The sequence below is a fragment of the Saccoglossus kowalevskii genome, chromosome 22 (genome assembly GCF_978046115.1).
Source record: "Saccoglossus kowalevskii chromosome 22, keSacKowa6.1, whole genome shotgun sequence".
NCBI classification, from domain to species: Eukaryota; Metazoa; Hemichordata; class Enteropneusta; family Harrimaniidae; genus Saccoglossus; species Saccoglossus kowalevskii.
In genome coordinates this window covers 21270715-21292382 of record NC_140662.1, presented here as the reverse complement: position 1 = coordinate 21292382, position 21668 = coordinate 21270715, and the positions used below count along the sequence as shown (strand labels likewise).

Sequence of the window (21668 nt, the reverse complement as noted above, 5' to 3'; positions counted from 1 at the left end):
ACGATTCATCGTTTGCTATTTATGAAAGCTAACACGTATTTAGCATTGTGCACTTGTAAATTTCCCATTATTGATTTTTTCAATTTTAGAGTTTTTATTCCTGGTATGATTAGGAAACACTCACTCAAAAGGCTTGGGTATCGGACATAACGTCACACTTTTCGTCGGAGACTTCTCAGACCAAAAACTGTGGCATTATATTCGAAAACTTTCTCGTGGTGTTTCACGTCAATAATTTAAATCGTATTCAGTGAGATGGTGAAAACATAATCCTATTTGTATATCCGAAATCAAATGTATATCTAATTATAATAATATACATCGAACATTGTATATTGGCAAATGGAAATTATTGTCAGAAATTATTCAAACATTACGATTCGGATATGTAATTAAATATGCCACATGATGCAGTGGTCAAAACCGCGTTCAGATTGTTGTAAATACTTGGATATAATATTCCTTAAGATTTGTTTCCAGTAAGATCATACTTTTAGGGATCATTTCTATAGTATGTATCCCGATTCCATCACTGAAAAGTGACGAGAAACGCAAATCATAATGATGAGTTACAGTGTTCTCTTCTGAGCGTGAAAACGACCTATATTGTTGTTTCTATTGCAACTGATGTTGGTCATTGATGAACGTTCCATTCCAAGCAATTATCCATGGAGGAAGTGAACACATTCAGAGTGGTTTCCCTTTTTTTCTGTTAAATCAAAATAAACCACCATCATAATGTCATACTATTCTATTGTGTGTGATTAATCTGGAGGGGCACTTTTAATCCTATTTTGGCCGGAGTTTTGGGGTTTAGGTTAGAGTTGGTTTTAGGGTTTGGTTGTTTTGTAATTTTTCATTAATTATTCAATACCTCTTGACACAGAAATTATACTTCTGATACCTTATTATTTATATTCGCGATAATTATTCATGAGAAAATCTTAAAGCGCACGATTCATCGTTTGCTATTTATGAAAGCTAACACGTATTTGGCATTGTGCACTTGTAATTTTCTCATTATTGATTTTTACAGTTTTAGAGATTTTATTCCTGGTATGATTAGGAAACACTAACTCAAAAGGCTTGGGTATCGGATATAACGTCACACTTTTCGTCGGAGACTTCTCAGACCAAAAACTGTGGCATTATATTCGAACACTTTCTCGTGGTGTTTCATGTCAATCATTTAAATCGTAATCAGTGAGAGGGTGAAAACATAATCCTAATTGTATATCCGAAATCAAATGTATATCTAATTATAATAATATACATCGAACATTGTATATTGGCAAATGTAAATTATTGTCAGAAATTATTCAAACATTACGATTCGGATATGTGATTAAATATGCCACACGATGCAGTGGTCAAAACCATGTTCAGGTTGTTGTAAATACTTGGATAAAATATTCCTTAAGATGTATATTCAGTAAGATTATACTTTTAGGGATCATTTCTATAGTATGTATCACGATTCCATCACTGAAAAGTGACGAGAAACGCAAACCATAATGATGAGTTACAGTGTTCTCTTCTGAGCGTGAAAACGACCTATATTGTTGTTTCTATTGCAACTGATGTTGGTCATTGATGAACGTTCCATTCCAAGCAATTGTCCATGGAGGAAGTGAACACATTCAGAGTGGTTTCCCTTTTTTTCTGTTAAATCAAAATAAACCACCATCATAATGTCATACTATTCTATTGTGTGTGATTAATCTGGAGGGGCACTTTTAATCATATTTTGGCCGGAGTTTTGGGGTTCAGGCTAGAGATGGTTTTAGGGTTTGGTTGTTTTGTAATTTTTCATGAATTATTCAATACCTCTTGACACAGAAATTATACTTCTGATACTTTATTATTTATATTCGCAATAATTATTCATGAGAAAATCTTAAAGCGTACGATTCATCGTTTGCTATTTATGAAAGCTAACACGTATTTAGCATTGTGCACTTGTAATTTTCCCGTTATTGATTTTTTTCAGTTTTAGAGTTTTTATTCCTGGTATGATTAAGAAACACTCACTCAAAAGGCTTGGGTATCGGATATAACGTCACACTTTTCGTCGGAGACTTCTCAGACCAAAAACTGTGGCATTATATTCGAACACTTTCTCGTGGTGTTTCACGTCAGTAATTTAAATCGTATTCAGTGAGAGGCTGAAAACATAATCCTAATTGTATATCCGAAATCAAATGTACATCTAATTATAATAATATACATCGAACATTGTATATTGGTAAATGTAAATTATTGTCAGAAATTATTCAAACATTACGATTCGGATATGTAATTAAATATGCCCCATGATGCAGTGGTCAAAACCGTGTTCAGATTGTTGTAAATACTTGGATATAATATTCCTTAAGATGTGTATCCAGTAAGATCATACTTTTAGGGATCATTTCTATAGTATGTATCACGATTCCATCACTGAAAAGTGACGAGAAACGCAAACCACAATGATGAGTTACAGTGTTCCCTTCTGAGCGTGAAAACGACCTATATTGTTGTTTCTATTGCAACTGATGTTGGTCATTGATGAAAGTTCCATTCCAAGCAATTGTCCATGGAGGAAGTGAACACATTCTGAGTGGTTTCCCTTTTTTCTGTTAAATCAAAATAAACCACCATCAATAATGTCATACTATTCTATTGTGTGTGATTAATCTGGAGGGGCACTTTTCATCCTATTTTGGCCGGAGTTTTGGGGTTTAGGTTAGAGTTGGTTTTAGGGTTTGGTTGTTTTGTAATTTTTCATGAATTATTCAATACCTCTTGACACAGAAATTATACTTCTGATACCTTATTATTTATATTCGCGATAATTATTCATGAGAAAATCTTAAAGCGTACGATTCATCGTTTGCTATTCATGAAAGCTAACACGTATTTAGCATTGCGCACTTGTAATTTTCCCATTATTGATTTTTTCAATTTTAGAGTTTTTATTCCTGGTATGATTTGGAAACACTCACTCAAAAGGCTTGGGTATCGGATATAACGTCACACTTTTCGTCGGAGACTTCTCAGACCAAAAACTGTGGCATTATATTCGAACACTTTCTCGTGGTGTTTCATGTCAATCATTTAAATCGTATTCAGTGAGAGGGTGAAAACATAATCCTAATTGTATATCCGAAATCAAATGTATATCTAATTATAATAATATACATCGAACATTGTATATTGGCAAATGTAAATTATTGTCAGAAATTATTCAAACATTACATTTCGGATATGTGATTCAATATGCCACACGATGCAGTGGTCAAAACCATGTTCAGGTTGTTGTAAATACTTGGATAAAATATTCCTTAAGATGTATATTCAGTAAGATTATACTTTTAGGGATCATTTCTATAGTATGTATCACGATTCCATCACTGAAAAGTGACGAGAAACGCAAACCATAATGATGAGTTACAGTGTTCTCTTCTGAGCGTGAAAACGACCTATATTGTTGTTTCTATTGCAACTGATGTTGGTCATTGATGAACGTTCCATTCCAAGCAATTGTCCATGGAGGAAGTGAACACATTCAGAGTGGTTTCCCTTTTTTTCTGTTAAATCAAAATAAACCACCATCATAATGTCATACTATTCTATTGTGTGTGATTAATCTGGAGGGGCACTTTTAATCCTATTTTGGCCGGAGTTTTGGGGTTCAGGCTAGAGATGGTTTTAGGGTTTGGTTGTTTTGTAATTTTTCATGAATTATTCAATACCTCTTGACACAGAAATTATACTTCTGATACTTTATTATTTATATTCGCAATAATTATTCATGAGAAAATCTTAAAGCGTACGATTCATCGTTTGCTATTTATGAAAGCTAACACGTATTTAGCATTGTGCACTTGTAATTTTCCCATTATTGATTTTTTTCAGTTTTAGAGTTTTTATTCCTGGTATGATTAAGAAACACTCACTCAAAAGGCTTGGGTATCGGATATAACGTCACACTTTTCGTCGGAGACTTCTCAGACCAAAAACTGTGGCATTATATTCGAACACTTTCTCGTGGTGTTTCACGTCAGTAATTTAAATCGTATTCAGTGAGAGGCTGAAAACATAATCCTAATTGTATATCCGAAATCAAATGTACATCTAATTATAATAATATACATCGAACATTGTATATTGGTAAATGTAAATTATTGTCAGAAATTATTCAAACATTACGATTCGGATATGTAATTAAATATGCCCCATGATGCAGTGGTCAAAACCGTGTTCAGATTGTTGTAAATACTTGGATATAATATTCCTTAAGATGTGTATCCAGTAAGATCATACTTTTAGGGATCATTTCTATAGTATGTATCACGATTCCATCACTGAAAAGTGACGAGAAACGCAAACCACAATGATGAGTTACAGTGTTACCTTCTGAGCGTGAAAACGACCTATATTGTTGTTTCTATTGCAACTGATGTTGGTCATTGATGAACGTTCCATTCCAAGCAATTGTCCATGGAGGAAGTGAACACATTCTGAGTGGTTTCCCTTTTTTCTGTTAAATCAAAATAAACCACCATCAATAATGTCATACTATTCTATTGTGTGTGACTAATCTGGAGGGGCACTTTTCATCCTATTTTGGCCGGAGTTTTGGGGTTTAGGTTAGAGTTGGTTTTAGGGTTTGGTTGTTTTGTAATTTTTCATGAATTATTCAATACCTCTTGACACAGAAATTATACTTCTGATACCTTATTATTTATATTCGCGATAATTATTCATGAGAAAATCTTAAAGCGTACGATTCATCGTTTGCTATTCATGAAAGCTAACACGTATTTAGCATTGCGCACTTGTAATTTTCCCATTATTGATTTTTTCAATTTTAGAGTTTTTATTCCTGGTATGATTTGGAAACACTCACTCAAAAGGCTTGGGTATCGGATATAACGTCACACTTTTCGTCGGAGACTTCTCAGACCAAAAACTGTGGCATTATATTCGAACACTTTCTCGTGGTGTTTCACGTCAGTAATTTAAATCGTATTCAGTGAGAGGCTGAAAACATAATCCTAATTGTATATCTGAAATCAAATGTACATCTAATTATAATAATATACATCGAACATTGTATATTGGCAAATGTAAATTATTATCAGAAATTATTCAAACATTACGATTCGGATATGTGACTAAATATGCCACACGATGCAGTGGTCAAAACCATGTTCAGATTGTTGTAAATACTTGGATATAATATTCCTTAAGATGTGTATTCAGTAAGATCATACTTTTAGGGATAATTTCTATAGTATGTATCACGATTCCATCACTGAAAAGTGACGAGAAACGCAAACCATAATGATGAGTTACAGTGTTCTCTTCTGAGCGTGAAAACGACCTATATTGTTGTTTCTATTGCAACTGATGTTGGTCATTGATGAACGTTCCATTCCAAGCAATTGTCCATGGAGGAAGTGAACACATTCAGAGTGGTTTCCCTTTTTTTCTGTTAAATCAAAATAAACCACCATCATCATGTCATACTATTCTATTGTGTGTGATTAATCTGGAGGGGCACTTTTAATCCTATTTTGGCCGGAGTTTTGGGGTTAAGGTAGAGTTGGTTTTAGGGTTTGGTTGTTTTGTAATTTTTCATGAATTATTCAATACCTCTTGACACTGAAATTATACTTCTGATACTTTATTATTTATATTCGCGATAATTATCCATGAGAAAATCTTAAAGCGTACGATTCATCGTTTGCTATTTATGAAAGCTAACACGTATTTAGCATTGTGCACTTGTAATTTTCCCATTATTGATTTTTTTCAGTTTTAGAGTTTTTATTCCTGGTATGATTAAGAAACACTCACTCAAAAGGCTTGGGTATCGGATATAACGTCACACTTTTCGTCGGAGACTTCTCAGACCAAAAACTGTGGCATTATATTCGAACACTTTCTCGTGGTGTTTCACGTCAGTAATTTAAATCGTATTCAGTGAGAGGCTGAAAACATAATCCTAATTGTATATCCGAAATCAAATGTACATCTAATTATAATATTATACATCGAACATTGTATATTGGTAAATGTAAATTATTGTCAGAAATTATTCAAACATTACGATTCGGATATGTAATTAAATATGCCCCATGATGCAGTGGTCAAAACCGTGTTCAGTTTGTTGTAAATACTTGGATATAATATTCCTTAAGATGTGTATCCAGTAAGATCATACTTTTAGGGATCATTTCTATAGTATGTATCACGATTCCATCACTGAAAAGTGACGAGAAACGCAAACCACAATGATGAGTTACAGTGTTCCCTTCTGAGCGTGAAAACGACCTATATTGTTGTTTCTATTGCAACTGATGTTGGTCATTGATGAACGTTCCATTCCAAGCAATTGTCCAGGGAGGAAGTGAACACATTCTGAGTGGTTTCCCTTTTTTTCTGTTAAATCAAAATAAACCACCATCAATAATGTCATACTATTCTATTGTGTGTGATTAATCTGGAGGGGCACTTTTCATCCTATTTTGGCCGGAGTTTTGGGGTTTAGGTTAGAGTTGGTTTTAGGGTTTGGTTGTTTTGTAATTTTTCATGAATTATTCAATACCTCTTGACACAGAAATTATACTTCTGATACCTTATTATTTATATTCGCCATAATTATTCATGAGAAAATCTTAAAGCGTACGATTCATCGTTTGCTATTCATGAAAGCTAACACGTATTTAGCATTGCGCACTTGTAATTTTCCCATTATTGATTTTTTCAATTTTAGAGTTTTTATTCCTGGTATGATTTGGAAACACTCACTCAAAAGGCTTGGGTATCGGATATAACGTCACACTTTTCATCGGAGACTTCTCAGACCAAAAACTGTGGCATTATATTCGAACACTTTCTCGTGGTGTTTCACGTCAGTAATTTAAATCGTATTCAGTGAGAGGCTGAAAACATAATCCTAATTGTATATCTGAAATCAAATGTACATCTAATTATAATAATATACATCGAACATTGTATATTGGCAAATGTAAATTATTATCAGAAATTATTCAAACATTACGATTCGGATATGTGACTAAATATGCCACACGATGCAGTGGTCAAAACCATGTTCAGATTGTTGTAAATACTTGGATATAATATTCCTTAAGATGTGTATTCAGTAAGATCATACTTTTAGGGATCATTTCTATAATATGTATCACGATTCCATCACTGAAAAGTGACGAGAAACGCAAACCATAATGATGAGTTACAGTGTTCTCTTCTGAGCTTGAAAACGACCTATATTGTTGTTTCTATTGCAACTGATGTTGGGCATTGATGAACGTTCCATTCCAAGCAATTGTCCATGGAGGAAGTGAACACATTCAGAGTGGTTTCCCTTTTTTTCTGTTAAATCAAAATAAACCACCATCATAATGTCATACTATTCTATTGGGTGTGATTAATCTGGAGGGACACTTTTAATCCTATTTTGGCCGGAGTTTTGGGGTTAAGGTAGAGTTGGTTTTAGGGTTTGGTTGTTTTGTAATTTTTCATGAATTATTCAATACCTCTTGACACTGAAATTATACTTCTGATACTTTATTATTTATATTCGCGATAATTATTCATGAGAAAATCTTAAAGCGTACGATTCATCGTTTGCTATTTATGAAAGCTAACACGTATTTAGCATTGTGCCCTTGTAATTTTCCTATTATTGATTTTTTTCAGTTTTAGAGTTTTTATTCCTGGTATGATTAAGAAACACTCACTCAAAAGGCTTGGGTATCGGATATAACGTCACACTTTTCGTCGGAGACTTCTCAGACCAAAAACTGTGGCATTATATTCGAACACTTTCTCGTGGTGTTTCACGTCAATCATTTAAATCGTATTCAGTGAGAGGGTGAAAACATAATCCTAATTGTATATCCGAAATCAAATGTATATCTAATTATAATAATATACATCGAACATTGTATATTGGCAAATGGAAATTATTGTCAGAAATTATTCAAACATAACGATTCGGATATGTGATTAAATATGCCACACGATGCAGTGGTCAAAACCATGTTCAGATTGTTGTAAATACTTGGATATAATATTCCTTAAGATGTGTATTCAGTAAGATCATACTTTTAGGGATCATTTCTATAGTATGTATCACGATTCCATCACTGAAAAGTGACGAGAAACGCAAACCATAATGATGAGTTACAGTGTTCTCTTCTGAGCGTGAAAACGACCTATATTGTTGTTTCTATTGCAACTGATGTTGGTCAGTGATGAACGTTCCATTCCAAGCAATTGTCCATGTAGGAAGTGAACACATTCAGAGTGGTTTCCCTTTTTTTCTGTTAAATCAAAATAAACCATCATCATAATGTCATACTATTCTATTGTGTGTGATTAATCTGGAGGGGCACTTTTAATCCTATTTTGGCCGGAGTTTTGGGGTTCAGGCTAGAGATGGTTTTAGGGTTTGGTTGTTTTGTAATTTTTCATGAATTATTCAATACCTCTTGACACAGAAATTATACTTCTGATACTTTATTATTTATATTCGCGATAATTATTCATGAGAAAATCTTAAAGCGTACGATTCATCGTTTGCTATTTATGAAAGCTAACACGTATTTAGCATTGTGCACTTGTAATTTTCTCATTATTGATTTTTTTCAGTTTTAGAGTTTTTATTCCTGGTATGATTTGGAAACACTCACTCAAAAGGCTTGGGTATCGGATATAACGTCACACTTTTCGTCGGAGACTTCTCAGACCAAAAACTGTGGCATTATATTCGAACACTTTCTCGTGGTGTTTCACGTCAATAATTTAAATCGTATTCAGTGAGAGGCTGAAAACATAATCCTAATTGTATATCCGAAATCAAATGTACATCTAATTATAATAATATACATCGAACATTGTATATTGGTAAATGTAAATTATTGTTAGAAATTATTCAAACATTACGATTCGGATATGTAATTAAATATGCCCCATGATGCAGTGGTCAAAACCGTGTTCAGATTGTTGTAAATACTTGGATATAATATTCCTTAAGATGTGTATCCAGTAAGATCATACTTTTAGGGATCATTTCTATAGTATGTATCACGATTCCATCACTGAAAAGTGACGAGAAACGCAAACCACAATGATGAGTTACAGTGTTCTCTTCTGAGCGTGAAAACGACCTATATTGTTGTTTCTATTGCAACTGATGCTGGTCATTGATGAACGTTCCATTCCAAGCAATTGTCCATGGAGGAAGTGAACGCATTCTGAGTGATTTCCCTTTTTTCTGTTAAATCAAAATAAACCACCATCAATAATGTCATACTATTCTATTGTGTGTGATTAATCTGGAGGGGCACTTTTAATCCTATTTTGGCCGGAGTTTTGGGGTTTAGGTTAGAGTTGGTTTTAGGGTTTGGTTGTTTTGTAATTTTTCATGAATTATTCAATACCTCTTGACACAGAAATTATACTTCTGATACCTTATTATTTATATTCGCGATAATTATTCATGAGAAAATCTTAAAGCGTACGATTCATCGTTTGCTATTTATGAAAGCTAACACGTATTTAGCATTGTACACTTGTAATTTTCCCATTATTGATTTTTTTCAGTTTTAGAGTTTTTATTCCTGGTATGATTAAGAAACACTCATTCAAAAGGCTTGGGTATCGGATATAACGTCACACTTTTCGTCGGAGACTTCTCAGACCAAAAACTGTGGCATTATATTCGAACACTTTCTCGTGGTGTTTCATGTCAATCATATAAATCGTATTCAGTGAGACGGTGAAAACATAATCCTAATTGTATATCCGAAATCAAATGTATATCTAATTATAATAATATACATCGAACATTGTATATTGGCAAATGTAAATTATTGTCAGAAATTATTCAAACATTACGATTCGGATATGTGATTAAATATGCCACACGATGCAGTGGTCAAAACCATGTTCAGATTGTTGTAAATACTTGGATATAATATTCCTTAAGATGTGTATTCAGTAAGATCGTACTTTTAGGGATCATTTCTATAGTATGTATCACGATTCCATCACTGAAATGTGACGAGAAACGCAAACCATAATGATGAGTTACAGTGTTCTCTTCTGAGCGTGAAAACGACCTATATTGTTGTTTCTATTGCAACTGATGTTGGTCATTGATGAACGTTCCATTCCAAGCAATTGTCCATGGAGGAAGTGAACACATTCTGAGTGGTTTCCCTTTTTTCTGTTAAATCAAAATAAACCACCATCAATAATGTCATACTATTCTATTGTGTGTGATTAATCTGGAGGGGCACTTTTAATCCTATTTTGGCAGGAGTTTTGGGGTTTAGGTTAGAGTTGGTTTTAGGGTTTGGTTGTTTTGTAATTTTTCATGAATTATTCAATACCTATTGACACTGAAATTATACTTCTGATACTTTATTATTTATATTCGCGATAATTATTCATGAGAAAATCTTAAAGCGTACGATTCATCGTTTGCTATTTATGAAAGCTAACACGTATTTAGCATTGTGCACTTGTAATTTTCCTATTATTGATTTTTTTCAGTTTTAGAGTTTTTATTCCTGGTATGATTAAGAAACACTCACTCAAAAGGCTTGGGTATCGGATATAACGTCACACTTTTCGTCGGAGACTTCTCAGACCAAAAACTGTGGCATTATATTCGAACACTTTCTCGTGGTGTTTCACGTCAATCATTTAAATCGTATTCAGTGAGAGGGTGAAAACATAATCCTAATTGTATATCCGAAATCAAATGTATATCTAATTATAATAATATACATCGAACATTGTATATTGGCAAATGGAAATTATTGTCAGAAATTATTCAAACATTACGATTCGGATATGTGATTAAATATGCCACACGATGCAGTGGTCAAAACCATGTTCAGATTGTTGTAAATACTTGGATATAATATTCCTTAAGATGTGTATTCAGTAAGATCATACTTTTAGGGATCATTTCTATAGTATGTATCCCGATTCCATCACTGAAAAGTGACGAGAAACGCAAATCATAATGATGAGTTACAGTGTTCTCTTCTGAGCGTGAAAACGACCTCTATTGTTGTTTCTATTGCAACTGATGTTGGTCATTAATGAACGTTCCATTCCAAGCAATTATCCATGGAGGAAGTGAACACATTCAGAGTGGTTTCCCTTTTTTTCTGTTAAATCAAAATAAACCACCATCATAATGTCATACTATTCTATTGTGTGTGATTAACCTGGAGGGGCACTTTTACTCATATTTTGGCCGGAGGTTTGGGGTTTAGGTTAGAGTTGGTTTTAGGGTTTGGTTGTTTTGTAATTTTTCATGTATTATTCAATACCTCTTGACACAGAAATTATACTTCTGATACTTTATTATTTATATTCGCGATAATTATTCATGAGAACATCTTAAAGCGTACGATTCATCGTTTGCTATTTATGAAAGCTAACACGTATTTAGCATTGTGCACTTGTAATTTTCCTATTATTGATTTTTTCAATTTTAGAGTTTTTATTCCTGGTATGATTAGGAAACACTCACTCAAAAGGCTTGGGTATCGGATATGACGTCACACTTTTCGTCGGAGACTTCTCAGACCAAAAACTGTGGCATTATATTCGAACACTTTCTCCTGGTGTTTCACGTCAATAATTTAAATCGTATTCAGTGAGATGGAGAAAACATAATCCTAATTGTATTTTCGAAATCAAATGTATATTTAATTATAATAATATACTCTATCGAACATTGTATATTGGCAAATGTAAATTATTGTCAGAAATTATTCAAATATTACGATTGGGATATGTGGTTAAATATGCCACATGATGCAGTGGTCAAAACCATGTTCAGATTGTTGTAAATACTTGTATATAATATTCCTTAAGATGTGTATCCAGTAAGATCATACTTTTAGGGATCATTTCTATAGTATGTATCACGATTCCATCACTGAAAACTGACGAGAAACGCAAACCATAATGATGAGTTACAGTGTTCTCTTCTGAGTGTGAAAACGACCTCTATTGTTGTTTCTATTGCAACTGATGTTGGCCATTGATGAACGTTCCATTCCAAGCAATTGTCCATGGAGGAAGTCAACACATTCAGAGTGGTTTCCCTTTTTTTCTGTTAAATCAAAATAAACCACCATCATAATGTCATGCTATTCTATTATGTGTGATAAATCTGGAGGGGCACTTATAATCCTATTTTGGCCGGAGTTTTGGGGTTTAGGTTAGAGTTGGTTTTAGGGTTTGGTTGTTTTGTAATTTTTCATGAATTATTCAATACCTCTTGACACAGAAATTATACTTCTGATACCTTATTATTTATATTCGCGATAATTATTCATGAGAAAATCTTAAAGCGTACGATTCATCGTTTGCTATTTATGAAAGCTAACACGTATTTAGCATTGTGCACTTGTAATTTTCCCATTATTGATTTTTTCAGTTTTAGAGTTTTTATTCATGGTATGATTAGGAAACACTCACTCAAAAGGCTTGGGTATCGGATATGACGTCACACTTTTCGTCGGAGACTTCTCAGACCAAAAACTGTGGCATTATATTCGAACACTTTCTCCTGGTGTTTCACGTCAATAATTTAAATCGTATTCAGTGAGAGGGAGAAAACATAATCCTAATTGTATATTCGAAATCAAATGTATATTTAATTATAATAATATACTCTATCGAACATTGCATATTGGCAAATGTAAATTATTGTCAGAAATTATTCAAATATTACGATTGGGATATGTGACTAAATATGCCACATGATGCAGTGGTCAAAACCGTGTTGAGATTATTGTAAATACTTGGATATAATATTCCTTAAGATGTGTATCCAGTAATATCATAATTTTAGGGATCATTTCTGTAGTATGTATCACGATTCCATCACTGAAAAGTGACGAGAAACGCAAACCATAATGATGAGTTACAGTGTTCTCTTCTGAGCGTGAAAACGACCTCTATTGTTGTTTCTATTGCAACTGATATTGGTCAGTGATGAACATTCTATTCTGAATAATTTGGTATTAAATAAGTGTGAACACATGTTTTTATCATACTTCAATTGCGAGTAAATAAAATTTTAGCCTGCGCTAATTTTTAAGTGAATCTATCCGAATGTCTCTCTAACATCATGTTTTGATGTTTTAGTCAGTTTTGGTACAACAAAGCAAATATATCACTGCAGCTACTAATTAATGCGAGTGTGGAGAATGAATTCCGGAATGACGGACAATTGGGAATTGAAGTTGACTTGCCTCAGAAGATAACACTTTAACTCATAATTATGGATTTCATTTCTCTTCACTATACATACATTCAGGATAAATGATCCAACAAATTATGATCTTGCTGGATACATATTCTAAGGTGTGTTATATCCAAGTACTTGCAACAATCTGGACATTGTTTCAATTACTTCACCACGTGGAACAGTGTTATTCACGTGACCGGATTACGATTTCATTGTTATATAAACCAAACACAAGTGGAGACTAACGTGTTAATGAGTTTCCACTATTTTAAACAAATGGAACATATGGCGACACTCAGTGTATGTAAGCCAGAATGTTCTTGGTGTATATCTACATCTTAGCGTAATATTGTTGTATTTAGCCAGTTTTGAGACAAAAATGCAGATATATCACAGCATCTTTTATGCGGATGTGGCGAATTAATTCTCGATTGTCAGGAGATTGGGTTTGCCACTAACAGCGCCTTTGATGGTGGGAGTAGTAAATTTAACACATATACTACTGAAAGATTCCACAGATAGTCACGGATTGCCGATATATATTGTATCAAAAAGCTATAGCAGGCAATGTGTCAATATCTAATTGCAGTACTGGAACACGTCGTAACACATCACCATGAGCGTTATTGCCCAAAGAGTTCCTAGTGATGCGGTATTGATATCTTTCCCCACATTTACGCGTTATTGCACAAAAGAATTCCTGGTGATGCGGTATTGATATCTTTCCCCACATTTACGCGTTATTGCACAAAAGAATTCCTGGTGATGCGTTATTGATACCTTTACCCACATTTCCGCGTTATTCCACAAAACAATTCCTGGTGATGCGTTATTGATATCTTCCACCACATTTCCGCGTTATTGCACAAAAGAATTCCTGGTGATGCGTTATTAATATCTTCCACCACATTTCCGCGTTATTGCACAAAAGAGTTCTTGGTGATGCGTTATTGATATCTTCCACATTATTGATACCTTTTCCTACATTTCCGCGTTATTGCACAAAAAAACTCCTCTTGATGCATTATTGATGCCTTTTCCCACATTTCCGCGTTAAAGTTGCACAAAAGAATTCCTGGTGATGCGGTATTGATATATTTCCCCACATTTCCGCGTTATTGCATAAAAGAATTCCTGGTGATGCGTTATTGGTATCTTCCACCACATTTCCGCGTTATTGCACAAAGGATTCCTGGCGATGCGTGTTAAGCAGTTTAATTCCACGATATGCGTACTCCTTTACTTGGGTACTAACAGCGCCACCAACGAGCGCGCGCAACACAGTGGCGATAACTTGAATTCTTTGCGAATGGTAGGTAGGATGACTTCGCTGGTTCCCGGCGTCCTTTGCGAATGGCCAGTAGGACGCAGGTAACCATTCTCTACCATCGGCCCCACGGACCTCTGTAACCACAACTTGTGCGCACAGTCACTGCGCATCTTCCTCCGCGCACTGAACCCTGAACTACATTTACATAAACACAGAAATGCAAACAAGCGGAGGCACGATCGTCATTCACTGTTTTAGTTTTTCGACTGCTGGATTATCATTTTATATCAAGCTCGGAAGCCGTAAAGCCGAAGCTGATAATATAACGACCATCTTAGAATCGTATTTAGATAAGATTTCCTTATTTTGTTTTTAATAGTATTTTGTTATGCAATCGGTGGAGCAATATTAGGAAATGTTATATCTGAACTCATGATTGCGGATAATTTGTTGGTTTTCGTAAAAACCGTGAAACTTTTAATTTAATTAATAATTATTTTTGTTGCATTGTCAAACACTAAATTTCTTTGTTGTTCGTATTTTTACATGATTTGAGACAGAAGTATGGAGTGTGTAATATCAAGACGTTAATCCACCGGCTAGGCCCAAATAAAGTTACACAAGCCATAGGTCGTGAAACAGGGTCAGCAGATGCAGTATGTCGTTCTGTGTCAATTTTAATGAAGCACTCTTCATCCACTGTAAATCCAGTAGACACACGTATGTAGTTCCGGAAGAAGTTTTACTTCGAGGTACACAAGTACTACAAAAGTTAAGGATATTTATGAAAACCCTTGGACAATCATGTAATGGATTGAAAGGAATTAATTCATCGCCATTTCAGAAATTCAACAAATATGACCTACTAACAAGTACAATATTCATAACGATCAATATCTCGCGTTTTACCATTTTTTTTCAAACCATAGGTTGGTAATACTTGCAATGTCATTTTTATACAAATTATTTCTTTCTCTGCATGATAATGAAATTTAAAGCTAGGGTGCTAAATTGTTTTTTTAGAGATATGGTTACTGTACAAAGTCACCTGTGTAGCTTTATAATACTAATGCATGTCCAGTCAGTAAGCATTTATGGTAAAACATCTATAACTAGAGGATGTCTGAAATCTTACTTTTTCAGTAATAAAGTTGTAAATATTTGGAGCACTTTACAACGAATAAGCTTTAAGTGGCCTCAAACATTGTATTATATTAGTATAAGTAAAAAACAAATCATAACACAATGAAAATTTTCACATAGGATTCCAATCTTTATTAATTACCATCATTATGATAACAATACAGTTCAATTACAACTTGTAACCTTGGGATTATAAATATTTTTTTTGATATTTGGGGACTAATAAAGGTTACCAGGGGCCATGGATATACAGATCTCTTCCATGTTGAGAAAACATCTTTAAATTGACATGTGTACATGCACTTATTTATATATTTTCTGTATAGAAGAAATTGTTGTATTAATTGGAATACTAACATGTTCATAAGTTAATGCTAATCTGATTATAAAGTAAAGGCACATTGATTGATGCAAATGTGTGGTATTATTAATTTATTATTGAATGGATAATGGACGTATATATATATATATGTATAGCAAACATTCTTGTGATATACATGTATACATATAATTTTATAATGGGATTCTATTACATGTATACACTATAAAAATAAATTTATTATGAAAGTCTAACAAACAAATGATTTGAAATACTACTGTTGTCCAAATGTAAGCACTTGTTCAAGGGTAAACCTTGACCCTCCCAACGCTCAGGTAGAAGTCTACTCATATACGCAGAATTTATCTATTTTTTAATAAATTGTACTTCTAGGCAATATATTGACTTAAAAAAAGTTGGGGGTCACCAGGTTAATTTTCAAGAAAATCATGGTTGTATTTTAGTGGATAGTGGCTATTTTGGCAGTATTATAGTGCTTTTACCATAGATTCCTATGGCAGAGATATTATGCCATATGTCAAATTGTAGGCTGGTGACATAGGCTGAAAAAAATATATATTGTTAATGAGGGGTACTTTTTGTTTTCCTGAATTTTTTTAAAAACCTTGGTTTTAAAAATGTTGAAAAATGCAATTTTTGCTTAACATTGCGCTCTATGGAATTGTTCTAAAAATAGCGATTTTTGAAAAATATTAGGACAAGTTTCTCAAAATACGGCACTGTTCACACAAAAGAATGCTATTTTATGGGGCAATAGCTCCACGATTTTACATAATAAACCAATTAACACTGTCATGCGATTTATGACCAACTTTCTCAAAAAATGCTGAGTAGGCTTCTACCTTAAATCAATACTTGTACCATTATTGGTCATGTGACCTTTGTTCTGGTTGTAACCGCACTTGTGTTGATATGCAAAGTGTAGTTAATACAGATGACAATACATAACATGTAAACCACTATTGAAATTCAGCCTTACACCAATGCAGACAAATATCTGTTGAAAATTAAAAAAATATTTGTTCACAGACTGTAAATTACTAGTACTACCCTTTAAATTGGTCTTATCTTACTTGACCTACTAATTGTGAACCACATTTACTGTATTAGCTCTGTCAATAGACAAAACACTTATTTATTTACACATATATATGTGCTTCTAATAGAGCAAATATGGTATTGGATTTGAATTATCAGGAGTTTTTCATGGGGTAAAGTACCCAGGTAAAAGAGGTGTTACAAATTTAACACAGGTATGATTATATTGGAGGTGCACTTAAATTATGGCAGTTGACTTAAAGACAATTAGTGCAGCAGATCCCTGGGGAGCACTGCTCTTTTGTGAATCCAAACACAGACAACATATATTGTTGTGCAATACATTATTATATTCTCTTGCATGCCAGGAACATTCTCAGCAATATTTTGTAACTGTGGTAACTGGTCCAGCTGTACAGCAGTCAGAGTGCCACTCAATGCCATGAAAAGAGCCATAATAAAAAAGACAGTTGTGTGTTCAGCTCTTTGTAGGTTTTACAAAATGTTTTTACTCTGCGAAAAAAAAAATGAACATGTTTAGTCAAAATAGAATATATGAAAAATGGTACTTGTAACAGAAATACTTGAAAATGAAATACAACAACAACCAGAAACTGTGAAAGTTATTTTGCCCACTAAAATTAGAATGACATACACGTAGCAGCTATAGTGCGCATTGTGACTGAATCTATTTCAACAATAGCAGAAGCCAAGATAAAAATAAATCTAAATTAGTATCTTATTATAATTTTAATCCTTATAATATTTACATGATCAATGTCAAATATATATTTTCAAGCAGCACACTTGAACATGCTGCATTGACAGTGGGTACATTTTGTATAGGACAAATAAAATAGTATTGTTTATGGAAACACTGAAATTAATGTAGGTAGGTATAACTTTTATTTTGATTAAAGTGTTAATAGCTGTAACTATCTATCTTTTTTTCTCTTATTTTTGTTTTTAATAAAACATTTCCTGTGTCATTAGTGTCAATTTGTAGCGGCCATCGCCAAAATGTGGACTTTGAAAGCATAGCATATACACTATGTATATCAATGTAGTATATTATTAAAATAAATTGTAAAAAAATGAGATCTAATTGTTTATATTAGCTTATTTAAAAGACATAATCTAAAATGCACCTTGTCCAATACTTCTGAGAAACAAATTATTTATTCACCCACGGTTACTAAAAACCGTGATTCACCGACCACCACTAGTAATTTGTTTTCCTTGTATACAATTTTTATTATATAAGGGGGCATTCCATAACCACAAAACAGTGAGCAGAAAAACAACGGTGACGATTAATATTTTACTACACTAGCAACCAATGATAAACCTCAGACAACAAATAAATGTATTAGTTATCTAAGGATAAACACACACAATTTACGGCTTGTTCCCTGAATAGTCTCTGTGGTGAATAAACAATGGTAAAGTTCTCCAAATTAACACTTACCTACATGTTGGGATTCAAGGCATCATTGCATGATTTCACAATCGGATCGGAGGCTGCCATTTTAAAATCTCCCGGGAAACTATTTACGCCTTGTAATCAATCCATAAAAATGTAGTCCTTTATCAAAATAGCCATTTACGTCCACAAAGCACGGTAAAACATAATACTTTTACTATATTTATTTAAACCAACTACTTTATGAAGTATTTGAATCATTTTGATACATTTTCCAGTTCAATTAATGCAAGAACGTATTTATTTATCACGATTCTTGATAAAATCACCGCTTGTGGTGGCAAGGGTTACCGGAGGATGGCGCGTGGCCCTTGTTACGCAGGATGGCAGGTAACTAGTAATCGCCATATTGTTCCATTTGGGCCGGTTTTCCGGCCGGAAGGCACGTGACTGAGTGACGTAATTTGAAAACATTCCAAGTTCCGTTCTGCGTAAACATGTCTATAATACTACAATAAAGCCATGCTCAAACATACTGCCTGCTTAGATTTACACATTTGAGATGTTTCTGACATTCCTCGCTGTTTCTGTGAAAATTTATAACAAAAGAAACAGTTTTTTATTCACCCAACTTTCGAAAGTAAAAGGAAACCCCTGAGGCCACGAGCGTAAGCGCTGACGTCAGGTGACAGAGAGAAATGGAACAAGCAACGAGAAAGTGATGGACCAATCAGAATGCCGGATCCATGACACTTGAGGCGGGAACCAGCCAATGGCGTACCAAGCCACAAGAGGCCGGTAACTAGTAAGCAGGCAGTATGTATGTATGAGCATGGCTTTATTGTAGCATTACAGAAACGTTTACGCAAAACGGAACTTGGAATGTTTTCAAATTACGTCACCCAGTCGCGTTCCTTCCGGCCGGAAAACCGGCCCAAATGGAACAATATGGTGATTACTAAACATGTGTCTAAATGAAAATAATAAAAGCAATGATAAATTAGATCCTTTACCATCAAAATATATGTGGAATGACCAGGCTAAGGACAATTATCAAACAAACCTTGAAAAGTTAAATAATAATGAAATTAAGAATTTTATGAGCAAACCTTATAGCATTTATGAGTCAGAAACTGCAGTCACAGATTTTGAAAATTTAATTACAAATATTGCAGACAAATGTCTAAAGAAAATTACTCCTAAACTTAAAAAAAATAAACGCAAAAGTAAACAAAAAAACTGGTTTGACCAGGATTGTTGGTCCCTTCGTAAGGAGTTAAGGAGCCTATCACGTTTATTACAAAAGTATCCTCAAGATCCATATATCCGAGGGAAATTCTTTCAAACCCGTAAACAGTATAAAAAACTAATCAAACATAAAAGTAATCAGAAAATGATTGCACAACTCAAAGAATTGGAAAATTCTAAATCAGACACATCTAAATTTTGGAAGATTCTTCGTGAAATGAATGGCGAGAACCCCAGTAATAATAACGGGAATGTTCAACCTGGTGATTGGTTGGTTTACTTTAAGACCCTACTTAATACTGATAGCAGTACATCAAACTCTGAGATTGCGAATGAACTGGAGAATAGTGAAAAGAGTGCAAGTAGCAACCCCTATTTAGACAGACCAATCTTAAAAAATGAAATAACTAAAGCCATTAGACTTCTTAAAAGTAACAAGGCTTCGGCAGAAGATAGAATTTGCAATGAATTGTTAAAATACGGTGAACATCACTTATTAGATGCAATACATAAACTCTTTAATATTGTTTATAGTTCAAATAACTATCCACATTCTTGGAGCACTGGCCTGTTGGTACCAATCCACAAATCTGGGTCGAAAAATAACCCGGCCAACTACAGGGGAATTGCCATCTCTAGCTGTCTTGGCAAGTTATTCAATAGTATTCTAAATATTAGGCTGACATCATTTTTAGACTCTAATAACATTCTTTCCAGTCGACAGTTCGGATTCAGGCATGATTGTCGAACTACAGACAATCTTTTCATACTAAAAACCCTGGTAAATAAATATCTCTACAGTGGTAAGTCAGAGTGCGCCAATAAACAAAATAACACAAATATTAAAAAATCAAAAAAATTATATGCCTGCTTTATTGACCTTAGAAAGGCCTTTGACAGTGTCTGGCATGATGGTCTATTCAAAAAATTAATCAAATATGGTATAACTGGAAAAATGTATAAAACTATCAAAAACATGTACAGTAAAGTAAAATATAAAGTTAAATGTAAAGAAGGCTTAACAAAACAATTTCAGTCCAATATTGGTGTTAAACAGGGATGTAATCTTAGTCCAACTCTCTTCAATCTTTTTTTAAATGACCTGCCCACTATTTTCAATCCTAATACCTGTGATCCTCCTTATTTAGAAAACTCGCATGTCAGCTGTCTACTCTATGCCGATGATATTGTGATACTTTCTAAAACTAAACAGGGATTACAGACATGTCTTGATAGTTTGGCATTGTATGCTAAAACGTGGAAGCTCTCTGTCAACACTGACAAAACCAAAATTTTAATTTTCAATAAATCAAACAGACGTTTGAATAATGATACATTTTTTCTTGGAGGTATCGAACTTGATACAGTTAAATCTTATAACTATCTGGGACTAGTCATTAGTGCCAATGGTAAATTTAAGGATGGCCTAAAAAACCTTAAACGTAAGGCTCAAAAAGCTCTGTTTTCAATGAAAGCAAAGCTTGGCTCAATACAAAACATAAGTATAAAAGTTTCAATTTCCCTTTTTGACAAACTCATCAGACCTATCCTCATTTATGGTTGTGATGTTTGGGGTGATGAGTTCTCCACTAAATCACCTATTGAAGACGTTCAATTAAGTTATTGTCGGTATCTACTGGGGGTGTCACAACACACACCAATTATGGCCATGTATAGCGAGTTAGGCAGATACCCCCTAGACGTATTTATAAAAAAACAAATAATTAAATATTACAGTCGGGCCATGAATTCTAATAATGCGTTACTCAAGGAAGCTTTTGTGGTTAACCAAAGCATTAAAAGTAAATGGTATCTAGAAGTGACATCATTATTAAACAATATCCAACTATATCATTCAGTTAACAACGGTGATAAACTAACCTCGGCACAAATGAAACAAATTGATTTA

General features: G+C 33.8%; 14 non-coding genes across 14 annotated transcripts; all 14 read left to right on the top strand.

The window, feature by feature from the left end:
• Window positions 1–481: 481 nt before the first annotated feature.
• On the top strand, window positions 482–697 carry LOC146729123 (small nucleolar RNA U3). The gene has a single exon (XR_014928573.1). It is a non-coding gene; the product is annotated as a small nucleolar RNA U3 (small nucleolar RNA).
• Window positions 698–1434: 737 nt separating this feature from the next.
• On the top strand, window positions 1435–1650 carry LOC144343614 (small nucleolar RNA U3). Its single transcript, XR_013418992.1, has one exon. It is a non-coding gene; the product is annotated as a small nucleolar RNA U3 (small nucleolar RNA).
• A 738-nt stretch (window positions 1651–2388) lies between these two features.
• LOC146729122 (small nucleolar RNA U3) lies at window positions 2389–2604 on the top strand. Its single transcript, XR_014928564.1, has one exon. It is a non-coding gene; the product is annotated as a small nucleolar RNA U3 (small nucleolar RNA).
• Window positions 2605–3341: 737 nt separating this feature from the next.
• LOC146729121 (small nucleolar RNA U3) lies at window positions 3342–3557 on the top strand. Its single transcript, XR_014928546.1, has one exon. It is a non-coding gene; the product is annotated as a small nucleolar RNA U3 (small nucleolar RNA).
• A 738-nt stretch (window positions 3558–4295) lies between these two features.
• On the top strand, window positions 4296–4511 carry LOC146729120 (small nucleolar RNA U3). Its single transcript, XR_014928543.1, has one exon. It is a non-coding gene; the product is annotated as a small nucleolar RNA U3 (small nucleolar RNA).
• A 737-nt stretch (window positions 4512–5248) lies between these two features.
• LOC144343650 (small nucleolar RNA U3) lies at window positions 5249–5464 on the top strand. Its single transcript, XR_013419024.2, has one exon. It is a non-coding gene; the product is annotated as a small nucleolar RNA U3 (small nucleolar RNA).
• A 737-nt stretch (window positions 5465–6201) lies between these two features.
• LOC146729119 (small nucleolar RNA U3) lies at window positions 6202–6417 on the top strand. Its single transcript, XR_014928535.1, has one exon. It is a non-coding gene; the product is annotated as a small nucleolar RNA U3 (small nucleolar RNA).
• A 738-nt stretch (window positions 6418–7155) lies between these two features.
• On the top strand, window positions 7156–7371 carry LOC146729118 (small nucleolar RNA U3). Its single transcript, XR_014928599.1, has one exon. It is a non-coding gene; the product is annotated as a small nucleolar RNA U3 (small nucleolar RNA).
• A 737-nt stretch (window positions 7372–8108) lies between these two features.
• Window positions 8109–8324, top strand: LOC146729117 (small nucleolar RNA U3). The gene has a single exon (XR_014928572.1). It is a non-coding gene; the product is annotated as a small nucleolar RNA U3 (small nucleolar RNA).
• A 738-nt stretch (window positions 8325–9062) lies between these two features.
• Window positions 9063–9278, top strand: LOC144343617 (small nucleolar RNA U3). The gene has a single exon (XR_013418995.2). It is a non-coding gene; the product is annotated as a small nucleolar RNA U3 (small nucleolar RNA).
• A 738-nt stretch (window positions 9279–10016) lies between these two features.
• Window positions 10017–10232, top strand: LOC146729116 (small nucleolar RNA U3). The gene has a single exon (XR_014928539.1). It is a non-coding gene; the product is annotated as a small nucleolar RNA U3 (small nucleolar RNA).
• A 738-nt stretch (window positions 10233–10970) lies between these two features.
• On the top strand, window positions 10971–11186 carry LOC146729115 (small nucleolar RNA U3). Its single transcript, XR_014928583.1, has one exon. It is a non-coding gene; the product is annotated as a small nucleolar RNA U3 (small nucleolar RNA).
• Window positions 11187–11926: 740 nt separating this feature from the next.
• Window positions 11927–12142, top strand: LOC144345641 (small nucleolar RNA U3). The gene has a single exon (XR_014928597.1). It is a non-coding gene; the product is annotated as a small nucleolar RNA U3 (small nucleolar RNA).
• A 740-nt stretch (window positions 12143–12882) lies between these two features.
• LOC144348329 (small nucleolar RNA U3) lies at window positions 12883–13093 on the top strand. The gene has a single exon (XR_013419820.1). It is a non-coding gene; the product is annotated as a small nucleolar RNA U3 (small nucleolar RNA).
• The last annotated feature ends 8575 nt before the right edge of the window (window positions 13094–21668 follow it).